Below are 14,063 nucleotides of genomic sequence, written 5' to 3'. Positions count from 1 at the left end.
GAATATATGGAGTAAGGGTTGAGGTCGGTGGAGCATCAGGGCGCCCACGAGGCAGGGGGCGCGCCCAAGGGGGTAGGGCACGCCCCCCACCCTCGTGGACAGGGTGTGGGCCCCCCGGCATGGATCTTTCTTCTAGTATTTTTTATATATTCCAAAATAATTCTCCGTTGATTTTCAGGCCATTCCGAGAACTTTTATTTCTGCACAAAAATAACACCATGGCAATTCTACTAAAGACAGCGTCAGTCCGGGTTAGTTCCATTCAAATCATGCAAGTTAGAGTCCAAAACAAGGGCAAAAGTGTTTGGAAAAGTAGATACAACGAAGACGTATCAACTCCCCCAAGCTTAAACCTTTGCTTGTCCTCAAGCAATTCAGTTGATAAACTGAAAGTGATAAAGAAAACTTTTGCAAACTCTGTTTTCTCTTGTTGTTGTAAATATGTAAAGCCAGCATTCAGGTTTTCAGCAAATATTATGAACTAACCGTATTCACAATAACATTTAGGTCTGATGTTTACTCATATCAATGGCATAATCAACTAGCAAGCAATAATAATAAATCTCGGATGACAACACTTTCTCAAAACAATCATGATATGATATAACAAGATGGTATCTCGCTAGCCCTTTCTGAGACCGCAAAACACAAATGCAGAGCAGCTTTAAAGATCAAGGACTGACTAGACATTGTAATTCATGGTAAAAGAGATCCAGTCAAGTCATACTCAATGTAAACTAACAGTAATGGATGAAAATGACAGTGGTGCTCTCCAGCTGGTGCTTTTTAATAAGAGGGTGATGACTCAACATAAAAGTAAGTAGATAGGCCCTTCGCAGTGGGAAGCGGGGATTTGTAGAGGTGTCAGAGCTCGGTTTTGAAATAGATATGAATAATATTTTGAGCGGTATACTTTAATTGTCAACATAACAACCGAGAGATCTCGATGTCTTCTGTGCTACACACATTATAGGCGGTTCCCAAACAGAATGTTAAAGTTTATACTCCCCCTCCACCAACAAGCATCAATCCATGGCTTCCTCGAAACAATGAGTGCCTCCAACTAACAAAAGTCTCGGGGGAGTTTTTTTTTGCAGTTATTTTGATTTGATTTGCATAAAGCATGGGACTGGGCATCCCGATGACCAGGCATTTTCTCGTGAGTGAGGAGCGGAGTCCACTCCTCTTGAGAATAACCCGCCTAACATGGAAGATACGGACAACCCTAGTTGATACATGAGCTATTCGAGCATACAAAACAGAATGTTTATTTGAAGGTTTAGAGTTTGGCACATACAAATTTACTTGGGATGGGAGGTAGATACCATATATAGGTAGGTATGGTAGACTCATATGGAATAACTTCGGGGGTTTATGGAATTGGATGCACAAGCAGTATTCCCGCTTAGTACAGGTGAAGGCTAGCAAAAGACTGGGAGGCGACCAGCTAGAGAGCGACAAAAGTCATGAACATGCATTAAAATTAATCAACACCAAATGCAAGCATGATGTAACAGCCTGGATTTTGACCCTTTTCTTTTTCTTTTTGATTTATTGATTTTTGCTCTGTTTTTCTTTTTGGAGTGGTTATGTGGCCTTGTCACCTGGGAAATCATCCTCTTTTTCCTTCACAAGTGGCTCATCATTCTCAAAACCCTTCCAAGATCTTATCACTCCACTGCTTGACCAAACTCTAATTCCTCTTTGTAGGAAATATTCCTTTTTTATTAAAGGAATAATCCTATCTGCCCTAGGTTGTGAAGCAACCTATATTTCTGTCCATCCACAAATCCCCAAATAATTCTTATAAATTGTTTGGGTCATATCTTTCTCAAATATGGAAAAATATTTCATTGTCCACATTTCTCATCATGCTCAATAAATTCATTTCCTATTCTGTCCTAAATGGCACATTGTGAAGCAAGTGCTATTTATCTATGCCCATTTGACCCCAACTTTTTTTACATATTATCCTGTCCAAGTAATTGCCCTGTGCCAAAATTAAACTTTAAACTTTATTTGCCTAGCCAAACTTCCTCAGTGATTTTTCAAAGTTCCTGTCTGAAGGAAGCCTTTGTGAAGGAAGTACTAGCTAGGGTTATCCAAATGAGTTGAAATTTTGCATGCCTCTTATTGTGCTCATATCATTGCTCTACGACAAAATTCAGACCCACCCAATCACCCATGTGAGCACAACATCAAATCTTTGATTCTGTCAATATTTTCAGGTTGTGAAGCATGTATATTTTATATTGCCTCATTTTGCCTAAAAATTTACCAGGGCATTCTCCTACCCAAATCACTTCTCTAGACCAAATTTGGCACCATTTCATCAAGCCAATATTTCCCTATATTTTTTGCAAGTTTCTGGTAAGCAAGGATGTTTGTGAAGCAAGTACCATTTTGGTGAATCCAATTGGTATGAAACTTATACATCATCTTTATATGGTCAAATCATCAAGCCTTGCCAAATTTGAGCTCAAGTGGACACACCATTTGAGTGCATCATCTTGATCCATTTTCTGGACCATTTGGGGCAGTTGCAAAGCAACTATGTTAAACGTTGATCCTAATCTTCTCAAAATTACCAGGATGAAAGTCCTTCTTTACCTCAACCTCGCAGACAAACTCTATGGCTCCAAAACCCTTCCTATTGATCACTAGTGTTCACCCAAGTTTACTGCAGTAAACTTCAAAGGGTTCTTGTCGTTCAACCGAAGCTCTTTTAACCAAACTACCACCGAAGTAGAAACGTCCCCTAGAAGAACTTGCCACTAGGCAACAAGTTCCAGCCCCTCTCCCCGCCTACATGCCAGTGCACGCGGTGACCGCGTTAATGGCAAGCCTATGCGCGCGCTCTGCTGCCGTTGGCCGCGCCCAGGATGGATTCTTGCTCGGGCCCCTCTCCCCCTCGTTGCCTTAGCGCACGTGAGCATGTCTAATGTCTTCCTCTCGTCGTCGCCGATCACCTGGACCCTGCTCCCCCTCTGGCAGCTTCCTCACCGATGCAAGCCGCCGCATGCTCACGAGCGCATAGTGGCGTTTTGGCTCGGTTCTTCGCTGTCGTCTTCCTCCCTGTGCCCCCTTGGCCTCCTCTGCCCCGTGAGAGACTCCACTGTGCCTCCCTCGTCGCCTGCCTCCAAGTTCATGTGCACGGGCATGCGTCTGTGGCGCCGGCCACGCGTCCGCGGCGACGCCAGCTCGGCCTCCTCGCCCCGCGCCTATATAAGGCCATCCCGATCCCGTCTTGCTTCACCACTGGCCTCCTGCACCTCCTCTAGCCTCCCCTGACCTCTTCCCTGAGCTCAAGCCACCCTCCACGACCACTATTGCCGCCATGGCCGCCGGCCATGCTCAGCTAAATTCACTCAACACCGTCCCCCTCCTTGCCTTCCACCACCACCAGATGTCTCCACCATCGCCTCGGGGTCACCCCAGCTCCTCAACCCCTCCTCTGGCGCACCGGGGCACCGTGCCCATCTCCTCCCGACTCCACCGCCGCCTCGGTCCTCCTCACCTGTCGCGGGTGGCACCACCAAATGCACCTCTCCGCGCTGAGCTCGCCCATAGGCGGAGCACTGCGGGAGACGCCCGGAGTCGCCGGCAATCCCCCCGTGGCCGGCCGATCCTCTGACCCGCACAGGAACGAGCGAGGTTGAAGACGAGCCCAGGCCAGGCGGGCCCCACCGCCCACGGACCCCACTCGTCAGCCGCACAGCCCGTTGACCCGCCCTCGCTGACGTGGATTAGCGGAAACGTATTCCACGGAATACGTTTTCGCTAATCGAAAGCATAAGCAGCTGCGGTTGTGGACCAGAATACGCTTTCACTTCACCGAAAGCGTATTACATCAAGTGTGCGTTCTGTTTTTCCAGCCAATGGCCTGTTTGTGATGATTTTATTACAGATGGGTCCCTGGCAGAAAAACCTACATATCTTTTTGCCCACAAGTCCAAATCAGGTGATTCCAAAGCCCACGTCTTCGTTTCGTCGAGCCCGTTCTGATGGAATCATTTTCACCATGTTTTGACATTCTGAAAATGACCGTTTTGCCCCTGCCCTTAATCAGCCCCCTCCGACAATGAACGTTTTCCGGTGATTCTTTTCTTGAGCTTCTCGCACTTTCTCCCGGTGATTTCTTCCACCCCAAGCAAGCCACACCCTCCATTTGCATGATTGCAATGCAGTGACATGGTTTATTCATTTGAACTTGTTTAAAATATTGTGTTAGCTATGTATGATTTTATTCAAGGTATTTCTTAGAGTATTGTTTAATCTTGATATTGCCATGATATTGCTTGGAGTTCTAGGATTAATATTTTGATGATATTGTGGATGACATGTGCCTTTGGATTCTTAGCAGCTATTATATTTATTTTGATGACATATTATTTTGGAGTATTAGTGGTTGGTATTATGATTATTTCCACGAGGGCATCTCTTATTTTATTTTGGAGTATTACTTTGGATATCATGCTGCCTTTGGACTGTTAGTGGTTAGTATGATTATTTTCATGATGCTAGTTGATGTTCTATTGCTTGGAGTATTATTTTCGGAGATAATGTTTACATGTGGATCTTAGCCGAGTAGTTTTATTCTGGTTATTGGAGTAGTAGGATTATTGTTTTCGGATTCATCATGAAAGTAGTGTAGTGCTACCCTTGGAGTGTTTTGAGATGATGATATTATGCTTGCATTATTTGTTGGATATTTCTATGATTTGGATTATAGTTTGATAGTTGATATTGGAGTATCAGTTACCACAGTTATATTTTTGGGGATAAATTCCGTCATTAAGTTGGTTAGGTGCCACCGAACCGGGCTTTCTTCAGTGCAACTGCATTTGCCTTTATGGGAAGGCCCTAATGCGATGCTATTGTCGTGCCTCTTTCCGGTGCCTCCAACGTAGGGAAGGTTATGGGCACGCGCTACCCTGATCAGGTAGGCGGACATGAACCTTGTGAGCCCGAGTTGTTTTGCGCGCTTTGCCCCCGTTTGGGACCATTTTTTTGCCACGACGGTGGTCGTAAGACCTTTGGTAGGCAGGGGCTACCCAGGACTGAACCCAAAAATGGGTGTTGCTCGGAGTGGCTGGGAGAGTGTCATGGCAATAGATCGGTTTCTTCGGAACGCCGTTGGTCCACCCGAATGGGAGTGCGAGGCCATGGGTTCCGTGGTGTGGCTAAAGTGCGCTACCTCTGCAGAGTGTATTAATTTATCGATAGTCGTGTCCTCGGTCATGGGCATGGGTTCATACTAGGTCCCACCGTTCGATCAACACTCACATGACGGAATGACTTATAGGTGATTTATATGTTGATATGTTGAGAAGTACAGATTGGTAGGATGTTGATGATGATGTTGGAGACCAACTGCTGGTCATGGTTGTGATCGCCGGAAAGATCACAGTTTGACACCAAGTGTTGGTCATGGTAGTGATCGCCGGAAAGATCACCGTATGGTTTTGATCATGGGTCAATCGAGATGGCATATTGTTTGGTCGGTTAGCCAAGAGAGATATGGTTATGGAGATCTGAGATGGTGATTTATCAGCACTGTATTAGTTCATCTCATGCTTAGTAGTTGCTTTATCATGGTAGTTGTTAATTAATTAACTTGTTAATGCTATGTTATTGTCTTGCCTTGATGTTTATGGTTGTTGTGAGCTTGCAAGTACATTCAATGTACTAACCTGGTGTGTCATGGCAGATTGCAGGTGATGTCGTGATTGCTTGATTGCTTGTCGTGGTTTCCGTTCGTGCGAGCTAGATCGTGTCCCAGCCAGAGTCCCTGTGAAGTGGAGTTCACCACCTTCGTCGTTGGTCCACTGCTAGAAGTTTTCTGCTGCTAGCATAGAGCAAGTGTAGCATCGCAGGCGTAGTGTCGCCATGCTGATGTAATTATTATAACATCAGACCTGTGTAATTATTATTCTTGTAATAAGAGCTGATTTGTTCTATGTCAAGAAGTGTCGTATTCCAGAGACTTCTCCTCGATCTTTGGGCTGGAATACGGAGCGTTCCAGTTTCTCTGAGCTGGGGTGCCACAGGCTTGGTATCAGAGCAGGTCTGGCTGTAGGACGCCCTAGTCTGTGTGAGCGGTAGAAATCGGTAGTTTAAAGTCAAGCTTGTTTATTGCATTTGGTTGCTCCATTTTTTTGTTGCATAGCATGCAAATAACCTTATTATTTTGTTACTAACGGTTTAATCTGGTGAGTGTAGATGGCATCGGTCCGGATCCACTACAGCTCAGCCTTTGGATTTCTCTAGTTTTCTTTTCTTGCTCATTCTTCGGTGTTTGGTGTCATTTCTGTCCCAGCAGAGTGATGCCAAGTGATCGCGACACCGTTTGCAAAAATGGTGCACAGGTATCATGACAAATTATTTCCTTCAGCCCCACCTTTTATTTCGGTGGTAGACATGCTTCTATCACGGATCATCCTTTTTTGTCATTTTGGCAACCCTTAATGATCGTAGTTATTAAGAAAGGGCAATGTCAGCAGCCTCAGTTTATTTCCGCTATGCTATTTCTTGGACGAGTATGAATCTTTTTCCCCCCATTTGATAATAATGTGGTTGCGACCTTCGTGTCCCACTACATGATTACCGAGTGCGTCCTCACCTCTCAGCTAGTCCAGGCTGCTACCTGGATAAGCTAGCACTTGGTGTAGCGCTGTTTACACCAATTCTTCCACACATTTATTCATCCTCGTGCACACCGTCATAGCATGCTGGATCGTAGAGCCGGAGACCCCACGAGATTGGTGTGTTTAAGTAGGCATGCATATTGCGTGTCTAGCAGTGATATGTGATATTGGTTGTGTGTGAATTGATTGTTGTTGTGTGTTTTTGTTTAGTTGAGTTTTATTTTGCTTCTTTCTTTTTGGGCCCAGGTGTTACATTATTTTCCCCTATAAAGAGTTGCTCATCAACTAACACCGGACTCGAAGAAGTAATAAATACTTCAAATATTTGGAAGAAGCTCAGCTAAACATTATGACCTTCTCAGTCAACCGCCTGATATAAGGAATATCTGCTCAGAATACCAATTGTGCATTGGATTGATTATCCGCCTCAATTCTACAGCAGTAATGATCTAGCCAGCAGAAAGACAAGTCAGATGCAAGACCAACGGTATATTTTGAGTAAAAGGTATGGATCATAGGCAAAGTTTTGGCTCAACAATAAATGATACTTGAAATATGTTATGTTCCAAGAGAAAGTCGGGATGTGATCTTCTCAAGGAAGATAGTCAAACAAGCATTCTCATGCAAATGATCAGCCGCAAAATATTATGGACGTGTGCATGGATTTCAGTCTGCATATCAGTATGAAGTTTTGGATATAAGAGGCCCAACATTATTCCACACGCTATCGGAAGAAATTTATGAGGCAAGGCTCCTCAAGTTTTCCTCAGCATGATATGTGAACAATTTCCGGCCCACGGTACCCGGTCTTTCTCAACAAGATACCGCGGTAAAAGCTTCTGACAGATAGAAATGATTTTTTCTCAACAACCAAGCCCGAGGGGAAGCTTCGGAACTCAAGTTTCTCCAACACTATAATCCGACCAAGCGTCGTGTGTAAGCTATCGAGATTTCTTCTGCATGCTACCCAGAAGCCTCGAACAGAATCTAAGAGTCTTCCTCAGCAAGCTACTTGGATGGCTTCCCTCGTAAGCCACCAAGTACGCGTCAATACCTCACTATGCATCGTTCTCAGAGATTATATGATGAGTTCACAGTATATGGCAGTACATCTCAAGGATCCGATTTGCAATAATTTTGTCAAAGGAACAATTCAGTAAAAACGTATGCCTGCCACAATAATATGGTATTCAGTTCTATATGATTATTATACATATGGTACGCATGTATCCCGGGTCAGATCGGTCACTTATACGGGATATGGCACTAATCCAGCAGATATACCTAAGAAAGCAATGAGCTCCGTACAGCTACAACCCCCGTGTATATGTCATATATGTGCGAGCACAGTTCATAAAATAAGCAGAAGGAATAATGCCAACAATATTGCACTAGCCACAATCATGGTCATACGAAGAATCAAGGACATGTGTGGCCAGGTTATTTCAGTAAGGTATCCTGACAAAGAGAATCATGAACGTTAAAGGGTGAGACTGACAACAAAGGTATGATGATTGTGCACGACCATCAGGGTCCAGATACCCCAAGTCCGTTGGAGGCCATAATTCCATATGGATCCACAAAGACATATACCTTCAGTGGCCTACTCTATTTACAAGGATTTGCATATCCCACTGACCCGCTTGATATGGTTAGTGCGGAATATCCAAGTCTGCTATGTCAGATCCAAGATTCCTTTGCAACCTCAACAGTTTGACCTCAGCGTCAAGTTAAAACATATCATAGCTTATTACCAAAAATGGGCCCCTTACACAATCTTCTACCAGCCCCGCACCGCCATCAAGTCCCAAGCACTGGCCGACTTCCTCGTCGAATGGGCCGAGACCCAGTACCCGCCGCTGGCTCCCGACTCCACCCATTGGCGCATGCACTTTGACGGGTCCAAGATGCGCACCGACTTGGGAGCCGGCGTCGTCCTTACCTCTCCAAAGGAGACAAGCTCAGATACACGCTGCAGATTGACTTTGCCGCCTCCAACAATGTAGCCGAGTACGAGGCGCTCATACACGGGCTCCGGCTTGCCATGGAACTCGGCATCTGCCGGATCCTATGTTATGGCGACTCAGACTTGGTGGTTCAGCAATCATCCGGCGACTGGGACGCCAAGGACGCAAATATGGCAAGCTACTGCTTCCTGGTTCAACAACTCAGCGGATACTTTGAAGGATGCGAGTTCCTCCACGCACCGCGAGCCGACAACGAGCCAGCCGATGCCTTGGCTCGAATAGGCTCCACTCGGCAAGCAATACCAACCGGCGTCGCTCTACAATGCCTCCTCAAGCCGTCCATCAAGTCGTCTCTAGAGTCCGATTCCATCTTCGTACCGCCTGACCCCGACGCGGCCGGGTCCGGCTCGAAGAACCAAGCAGGCGACCCCGGGACTTCAGTAGTCGGCCCGGGGACTTCGGCAACCGGCTCGGGGACTGCCACACCCGGCTCGGGGACTGCAGTAGCCGGCCCGGGGACTGCACCAACACAACAACCGGCGGCCGACTCCAGCATTTCACCACCTAGCCCGCCCACCCTGGTGGCAGTAGCCACATTGGCAGTAGGAGAAGTCGCGGCTCCGTCATGGGCTCAATCCATCCTCAACTTCCTAGTAAACCAAGATCTGCCGGCTGACGAAGCAGAGGCAAGACAAGTCCAACGTCGAGCCGGAGAATACACAATCGTCAACAGAGAACTCGTCAAGCGCAGTGTCACTGGAGTCCTCCAACGGTGCGTCGAGCAAGAGAAGGGCATTGCAATCCTCAGAGACATTCACCAAGGAGAATGCGGCCACCATGCGGCTTCAAGATCACTCGTCGCCAAAGCTTTCCGCCATGGTTTATTCTGGCCGACTGCTTTGGATGACGCCAAAGAATTAGTTAAAAATTGCAAAGGGTGCCAACTCTTCAGCTCCAAGCAACACATGCCGGCTTCGGCACTCAAGACCATTCCCCTCACCTGGCCCTTCGCCATTTGGGGACTGGACATGGTGGGCCCATTCAAGACGGCGCGCAGCGGCATGACGCATTTGCTCGTCGCCGTGGACAAATTCACCAAGTGGATTGAGGCAAAGCCGATCAAGAAGCTGAATGGGCCGACTGCTGTGACATTCATCGCAGACATAACAACTCGGTACGGCATGCCACACAGCATCATCACCGACAATGGCACGAATTTTGCCAAAGGAGCCTTGGCACGTTTCTGCGCAGCCCAAGGTATCTGGCTGGACCTAGCGTACGTCGCCCACCCGTAGTCAAACGGCCAGGTCGAGCGAGCCAACGGCCTCATCCTCTCCGGCATCAAGCCCCGACTGGTCGTGCCACTGGAGCGTTCAGCCGGCTGTTGGCTCGATGAGCTGCCGGCTGTCCTCTGGAGTCTGCGCACTACCCCAAACAAGTCAACCTGCTTCACTCCTTTCTTCCTCGTGTACGGTGCCGAGGCGATCATCCCAACCGACATCGAGTTCGACTCGCCTCGGGTAACCATGTACACCGAGGCGGAGGCCAAGGAAGCACGAGAAGACGGCGTCGACCTGCTGGAAGAAGGCCGGCTGTTAGCCCTCAGCCGGTCTGCCATCTACCAGCAGGGTTTGCGCCGCTACCACAGTCGGAAGGTCAGGCCAAGAACTTTCCAAGAGGGCGATCTTGTGCTCCGGCTGATCCAGCGAACAGCCGGCCAGCACAATCTCTCGGCCCCTTGGGAGGGCCCCTTCGTCATCAGCAGAGCTCTAGGCAACGACTCCTACTACCTAATCGATGCGCAGAAGCCCAAGGCACGCAAGAGAGACGGCTCCGGCAAGGAGTCGGAACAACCATGGAACGCCAACCTCCTTCGAAGATTTTACAGTTGAAATGCAGTATGTATCACGCTAACTTTTGTACTAAATATGAGACAATAGGCCCCCCGAGGAGGGCTCAGGGACTGTCATTTCATTTACTTGTTCCGTCCGGCACCGGGTTCGACTAGTCAGCCCCGGGACTGGCCGACTGGAGTTATATTAGAAGTCCTACCCGCGGTCAGACAAGTAGTGTGCCGACACCCAGGCTTAGCTCTTGCCAAAGTCGCAGTTCGAAGAACCGGCTGTCCGGCTGGCAAGAGTCAAAAGTAGGAAAGGATGTCCACACGAAAAACGGCCAGGGACCAACGGACTAATATAATGAAAACCGGTTTGCTGCCTACCACCGACCGACTACCAGAGTAGCTGACCGGCCGGTTTCCATTCACTTCACTTCAATCCACGAAAGCTCGAGTACTTGCCTCCCCAAAGAGGGAAGGCGGCAAAGGAAAAAGCCTAAGGATAAAAAGCATACGGGAATGGAAACCAAACATGCACATAATAATATTTACATAAAATACCTCCAAGAGGCCAGCATTCAACATAGTTTGGATACACCCCCAGTGGGTGGAACTGGGAAAGCTTAATAAAGATTGTTCAAAAGGCAACAAGCAGGAAAAATAAGGACGACAGATCAAGCTGGCGGAGCGACCGACGAGCCGGGCTGGTCGGCGAAGATGGTTGTGCCGGCTGAAGGAGCGGCCGGCTGGCGAACCTCGGCTTGATCACCGCCTCCCGCAGAGGGCGCGCTTCCACGCGCCTCGTTGCTGGAGGCACGGTCAGCCTGAGGCCGGCCGGTTGTTCCACTAGCCGGCTCGACGTCTTCACCGTCCTCTTCTTCGTCATCCTCGCCCTCGTCGCTGGAGGCGATCTCCTCTGCCGAGTCCTCACCCACCGCCGGGTTCAGCCCGAACCACTCCTCCGGCTGGGCAACGCCCTCACCATTGATTTCAGGTGCAAAAACGCTGATGTCGGTGCACTCGGCGATCGTCGAAGCACGCTGGGCGATAGCCGGCCGCACCTCCTCCTGCTCCGCGTCGGCCTCCAGCCCCCAAGTGCGCAGCTGGTCCAGGTTCAGCCCTGGGTACCAAGCTCGAACGAACTCCAACGCCCGCCCGGGTCCAAGACGGGCCGCCGACGCCTTCCAAGCTTCAAAGTGACCGACTGCGACCTCCAGCCAGTCGGCAGTCCGGCTTGGGTGCGGGGGATCGTCTCGCCGGGCCAGAGGGCGGCCAACACCTGCGCCCCGGCACGTTGGAGCCGGCGAAGCATCCGGTGAGCCGGCTGCAGCCGCGCTTGGACAGCCAAGAGCTGCTCCTCAAGCGTCCGATTCGCGTCCGGCGCGATGTTGACTCCCGCCTGACGGCACACCTCGCGATGGGCCTCGATGGTTTGGGCGGCGAAGGCGGAGTAGCCGGGAAAGTAGTCTGCACAAGAAAATACGCAGCAGCACAAGTCAGGCCAAAAACCAGGCGGCAAGGGGCAGGAGAGGAGCAAGGAAGGCGGCTTACCGTCGATCAAGTCCTCAATGCGGCTGAAGCCTTCATCCAGCGCTCGCCGGGTCTCAGCCCAGCTCGCCGCCGCAGTCTCAAACTCTGCCTTCAGGGCGGCCTTGCTATCCTGCGCTTTCTGCAGGGCCGCCTTGTGGCTCTCCTCTTGGTCAGCCAGCTTCTTGGCCAGGCGGTCATGCTCCTGGACCAAGGCAGCATACTCAACATCCTTGGTACGAAGGGCGGCCTGCGCTTCGCCGAGCTCCCTCCTCAAGTCGGTGTTGGCCCCTGAAAGCACAAAAGAGAAAAGAAAAAAACCAATAAGGAAAATGTCGGCAAGGAAGATCCGACCCGACTGCTCAGCAGTCAGCCCGAATCTCGGGGACTACACCCAGTGGGTGCACTGACGCGCCCCCACAGGAGACAGACAAGATCAAGCACTTACTTCGGTTGTTGACCAGGTCGTCGGTCTTCCGACCCAACTCCTGAGCCTGGGAGTTGAAGGCGGCAGCACGGGAGTTATGATATTCCTGGATGTTCAGACAGGAAGCAAAAATAAGGTAGTCGTCAAGAAAGATCCGACCCGACTGCTCAGCAGTCGGCCCGAATCTCGGGGACTACACCCAGTGGGTGCGCTGACGCGCCCCCACGGAAGAAATCAAGAGACCAAAGCAGCCAAGAATGAAGGACTCACCCGGATGGCAGCCCGCGTCGACAGGAACTCCTGGGTGTACTGCTGCAGCAGGGCGGCCTGAGATTGAAGCCGGCTCCGGACCTCTTGAGCTGCCACATTCAGCTCGCCAGTCCCCCCGCTGGGAGTCCACTCAGGCGTGCCGGTGCTGGCCGCCTCCGGAGCCTCCGCCGACTAGCCGGCGCCCGCAACTCGGCGCGACACCGGCAGAGCGGCGCCTCCCCCTGCGCGCCGACGCGTCACCGGCTGCACCTCGGAGCCGGCTCTGTCCTCCGGCTCACCCCCGGCCGGCTCCTCTGGCGCCGCTGACGATTGGCCGCCTTGGCCCGCTCCTGTTGGCGCTGCCGGCGGCGCTCTCCCCGCGAAGACCACGAGGTCCTCCCTCCTCTCCATCAGCGGCGGGTCTTGGACGATTTCCTCCGCCAAGGGCAATGGGGTGTCAGGGGCCACGGCTCGGAGGGGAATGGCGAGCAGTGGAGGCTGGTTGCGCGAACCCTCCGCCTCCGTTTCCGCGGTCGCCACCTTCGCCTGGGCCTTGGCTGCCGCGTCGGTCTGCTCCCTCGCTGCCTCGGCGGCCGCTTTTTCCGCCGCCTCACGCTCCTCCCGCGCCTCACGGGCGTTCCGCTCCGTGGCCTCCCTGAGGTCGGCACAGGGGTCCACGCGGCGGGAGCCCGAAGACCCTCCAGTCGGCCCAACTACGGAGCCGCCCGGACCCCGCTCAAGGGAAAGCGGCGCCCTGTCCAGTGAGCAGGAAAAGGTTAGGAAGAATGTTCGAACAGAAGAGAACGATGAAAAGCAAGCGACCAGGCAATCGACGACTTACGCTGAGACCGCCTGAGGCTGCTTCACCGCCTTGCGGAAGCGGGCCGCTTTCGCGGCCGCCTCATCTCGTTTGGTCGCCACAGTGGAGGCTTTGGACTTCTTCGGCCGACTGCCGAAGAGGGTTGACGCGGCCCGGCGCTTCTGTGCGCCGCCGCTGGCAGCCGGAGCGGTGGACAAGCCCGCGCCCTGATGGTCGGCCGCCGGCTGGCGACGCGGGGCGACTTTGGCTTCGGCATCATCCGGCCAGTCCTCGAAGCTGGCGGTAAGCCCTGTGCCTCCGGGCTCGGCGTCGTCCCCCACGACGGCGTCTTCCATGGCGGCCGCCCCCAAATTCGGGTCGTCGACGTCGTCCACCGTGCGGTCGGGGACGTACTGGCGTTCTATCCCTACTGCCCCGGTCATCGGCGGAAGAAGGGGGTTCTGCTAAGAAGAACCGACCGATCAGAAGCCAGCCATCATAAAGCCGGCTACCAACAAAAACAAGAAAGAGAGGAAAGCTTACCACGGGCGGAGGGTTGGCGCGAGAATACGGCACCTTGCCGTATCGCCAGTCCTCGGCGAGCTTGCAA

Source organism: Triticum urartu, chromosome 2A, assembly GCF_056163025.1.
Source record: "Triticum urartu cultivar PI428250 chromosome 2A, HENAU_Tu73, whole genome shotgun sequence".
In the NCBI taxonomy this organism is placed as follows: Eukaryota; Viridiplantae; Streptophyta; class Magnoliopsida; order Poales; family Poaceae; genus Triticum; species Triticum urartu.
Note: the sequence above shows the minus strand (reverse complement) of the source record.